Below are 4,597 nucleotides of genomic sequence, written 5' to 3' on the forward strand. Positions count from 1 at the left end.
CTATGTCTCACTCCATACTTAAGTAATAGTTTTTCGAGTACCTTGGATATAAAGTGCGATCCACCATCACTGACTACTATTCTTGGGATGCCAAATCTCGGAAATATTATATTTTTAAAGAGTCTAGTTACTACTCGGGTGTCATTTGTTGGAGAAGCTATAGCTTCGATCCACTTTGATACGTAGTCAACTGCCACGAGTATGTATTTGTTACCGAAAGAGGATGGGAAAGGTCCCATGAAGTCTATCCCCCACACGTCAAAAATCTCTACTTCCAAAATACCTTTTTGTGGCATCTCGTCACGTCTAGATATGTTTCCCGTGCGTTGACATCTGTCACACTCCTTAATAGCCGTATGTACGTCCTTCCATATAGTTGGCCAATAAAAGCCAGCTTGTAGGATTTTAGAGCAGGTCTTGGATGTACTTGTGTGTCCACCATAAGGAGCGGAGTGACAGTGTTGGATTATATTTTCTACCTCTTCTTCGGGTATACATCGACGGAAAATACCATCGGGGCCTCTTTTGAAAAGTAAGGGATCATCCCAGTAATAGTGTTTTATGTCGTGGAAGAATCGTTTCTTCTGCTGGTAAGATAAAGTAGGTGGAACTATTCCGGCAGCTAAATAATTGACTAGATCAGCGTACCATGGTGTGACAGATATAGCTAAGGTGGTTTCTACTTGCATGTCGGAGTTGTTCTCTTCCAAAGTAGCTATGAGTTTGTCATACGAGAAGTCATCATTAATGGATGTTCTTTCCGGTTCAAGGTTCTCAAGTCTAGAGAGGTGGTCTGCTACTACGTTGTCAGTTCCTTTCTTGTCCTTGATTTCTAAGTCGAATTCTTGTAGTAACAAGATCCATCTTAGGAGTCTAGGTTTAGCATCCTTTTTTGTTAAAAGGTACCTGATAGCAGCGTGATCGGTGTAAACTATTATTTTGGCTCCTACCAAGTAAGAACGAAATTTATCTAGCGCAAATACCACTGCTAGGAGTTCTTTCTCGGTTGTGGCATAATTCATCTGTGCTTCATCCAGGGTTCTGCTAGCGTAATATATAACGTGAAGCTTTTTATCCTTTCTTTGTCCTAGAACAGCACCTACAGCATAGTCACTGGCATCGCACATTATTTCGAATGGTTCATTCCAGTCTGGTGTCTGCATAATGGGTGCGGAGATCAATGCTTGTTTAAGAGTTTGAAATGCTTTTAAACAGTTATCGTCGAATATGAATTCAGCATCTTTCATCAACAGTCCGGTTAAGGGTTTAGTTATCTTAGAGAAGTCTTTGATGAATCGTCGGTAAAAACCGGCGTGTCCTAAAAAGCTTCGTACTTCTCTCACGGTTCTTAGGGGTTGAAGATTTTCGATTACCTCTATCTTGGCTTTGTCTACTTCAATTCCTCTGTTCGAGATGATGTGTCCTAAAACAATTCCTTCTTGTACCATAAAGTGGCACTTTTCCCAATTAAGTACTAAGTTTACTTTTACACATCGCTCAAGAACTCTTTCCAGGTTTTCAAGGCATTCTTCGAAACTTTGTCCGTATACAGAAAAGTCATCCATAAATACTTCCATGATGTTTTCGAGAAAGTCGGCGAAAATCGCCATCATGCATCTTTGAAAAGTTGCAGGGGCATTACACAGACCAAACGGCATTCGTCTATAAGCGAAGGTACCAAAAGGGCATGTGAATGTTGTCTTTTCTTGGTCATCAGGGTGAATTGGTATTTGAAAGAAGCCTGAATAACCGTCTAAATAACAGAAATGTGAATGTTTAGCTAATCGTTCTAACATTTGGTCAATGAATGGTAAAGGGAAATGATCTTTTCGGGTTGCTTTGTTTAGTTTCCTATAATCAATGCACATTCTCCATCCCGATTCGATTCGTTTAGTTATAGTTTCTCCTTTTTCGTTTTCAATAACGGTTATGCCTCCTTTCTTTGGTACAACGTGTACAGGACTAACCCATTTGCTATCAGATATAGGATATATAATACCTGCTTCCAATAACTTGGTTATTTCTTTCTTTACTACCTCACTTAGGATCGGATTTAGTCTTCTCTGGTGTTCCCTAGACGTTTTACAGTCTTCTTCTAACATGATGCGGTGCATACAAATAGAAGGGCTTATTCCTTTAAGATCGGTGATGCGGTATCCTAGTGCGGTTGGGTATTTTCTTAAGATATGTAGGAGTTTTTCTGTTTCGAGTCTTCCTAGATCGGCATTAACTATCACAGGTCGTTCAAGATCTAAGTCTAGGAATTCATATCTCAGATTTTTGGGAAGTGTTTTCAAATCAGGGGTTGGTTTGTTAAGACACTGCGTAGGGTTCGGTGTTATTGCTAAACATTGGTTAGATTTGTCCTCTAAAAGATAGTCTGATGATTTGTCTTCTCCTGACTTTGCTTCTTTTATGCATTCATCGATGATATCCATGAAGTAACATGTATCTTCTATTGCAGGTGCTTTCAAGAATTGGGAAAGAATGAATTCAATTTTCTCTTCACCTACTTCGAAGGTGAGTCGTCCTCGTTTTACGTCTATGATTGCACCGGCAGTTGCTAAGAATGGTCTTCCTAGTATAATAGGTGTAGTATCATCTTCTCTAATGTCCATAATTGTGAAGTCAGTGGGAATGTAAAACTGACCTAAGCGTACGGGAACGTTTTCAAGGATTCCTACAGGATATTTGATGGAACGATCTGCTAATTGCACAGACATTTTGGTCGGTCTTAATTCTCCCATTTCCAGTTTCTTACATATGGATAAAGGCATAACGCTAATTCCGGCTCCTAAATCGCATAAGGCTTTGTTGATGACAAATTTTCCTATGTGACAGGGTATAGAGAAACTACCCGGATCCTTAAGTTTAGGGGGCATGTTTTGGATTATAGCGCTACATTCGGCAGGGAGTGTAACGGTTTCGCTATCCTCAAGTTTCCTTTTATTAGAAAGAATTTCTTTTAAGAATTTAGCATATGAGGGCATCTGCGTAATAGCTTCGGTAAATGGAATTGTAACGTTTAATTGTTTAAGGAGATCAACAAATTTTCTAAATTGGCCTACATCTTTGGTTTTAACAAGCCTTTGAGGGTAAGGTATAGGTGGTTTGTAAGGTGGTGGAGGTACATAAGGTTCCTTCTTTTCTAGGGTTTCCTTATTACTTTCTTCCTTTTCCTTAGGTTCACTTTCCTCAGTTGATTTCTTAGGGTTTTGGTTTTCTATCCTTGGGTCAGACGGTCCTTCCACTTCCGTTCCACTTCTTAATATAATTGCATGAGCTTGGCTTCTCGGATTGGGTTGGGGCTGTCCAGGGAATGTACCAGTTGGGGCAGCAGTAGGTGCTTGTTGTTGAGCTACTTGTGATATTTGTGTTTCCAGCATTTTGTTATGGGTAGCCAAGGCATCTACTTTGCTTGCTAGTTGTTTAAGTTGTTCGCCAGTGTGTATGTTCTGGTTTAAGAAATCTTTATTGGTTTGTTGTTGGGAAGCTATAAAGTTTTCCATCATGATTTCCAAGTTGGATTTTCTAGGGGTATTATTGTTAGGATTCGATTTCTGATATCCCGGAGGTATAGATGGGGCTTGATTTGGAGACTGTCCAGGTGCGTATAAAGCATTATTACTCTTATATGAAAAGTTTGGATGGTTCTTCCAATTTGGGTTATAGGTATTCGAATAGGGGCTTCCTTGAGCATAGTTTACTTGCTCTGCTTGGATTCCAGTCAAGAGTTGACATTCCGCAGGAGTGTGGCCTTGGATTCCACAGATCTCGCAATTCTGAGTTATAGCAACCACGGCGGCTGGAGGTGATACATTTAAACTTTCAATTTTTTGGACCAAAGCATCCACTTTTGCATTGACGTGATCAAGGTTACTTATCTCGTACATGCCAGTTTTCGGTTGAGGTTTTTCCACCGTTGTTCGTTCGGTTCCCCACTGATAGTGGTTTTGGGCCATGCTCTCGATAAGCTGGTAAGCATCAGCATAAGGTTTGTTCATTAGTGCACCACCTGCAGCGGCGTCTATTGTTAACCTTGTATTGTATAAGAGACCATTATAAAATGTGTGAATGACTAACCAGTCTTCCAAACCATGGTGTGGGCAAAGTCTCATCATGTCTTTGTATCTTTCCCATGCTTCGAAAAGAGACTCGTTGTCTTTCTGTTTAAATCCGTTTATCTGGGCTCTTAACATAGCTGTTTTGCTTGGCGGAAAATATCGGGCAAGAAAAACTTTCTTCAATTCGTTCCATGTGGTGACTGAGTTGGAAGGAAGTGATTGAAGCCATCTCCTAGCGCTATCTCTTAATGAGAAAGGAAAAAGACGAAGTCGAATTGCCTCTGAAGTGACACCATTAGCTTTAACAGTATCAGCGTATTGGACAAATACGGATAAATGAAGGTTTGGATCTTCGGTAAGATTTCCAGAGAATTGGTTCTGTTGCACAGCCTGCAACAGCGAAGGTTTAAGTTCAAAGTTGTTTGCTTCGATCGCGGGCGGAGCAATACTTGAATGCGGTTCATCTTGCGATGGAGCGGCGTAATCTCTAAGAGCACGAGCTGGTTCTGCCATCTCGGGTATCGAAGGAAAAA

At 40.5% G+C, this 4,597-nt stretch overlaps 1 pseudogene; it reads left to right on the forward strand.

Moving 5' to 3' along the window:
- Positions 1–4,092: 4,092 nt before the first annotated feature.
- Positions 4,093–4,192, forward strand: LOC127077229 (uncharacterized; annotated as a pseudogene).
- Positions 4,193–4,597: the final 405 nt, after the last annotated feature.

Source organism: Lathyrus oleraceus, chromosome 4 (genome assembly GCF_024323335.1).
Source record: "Lathyrus oleraceus cultivar Zhongwan6 chromosome 4, CAAS_Psat_ZW6_1.0, whole genome shotgun sequence".
Lineage (NCBI taxonomy): Eukaryota > Viridiplantae > Streptophyta > Magnoliopsida > Fabales > Fabaceae > Lathyrus > Lathyrus oleraceus.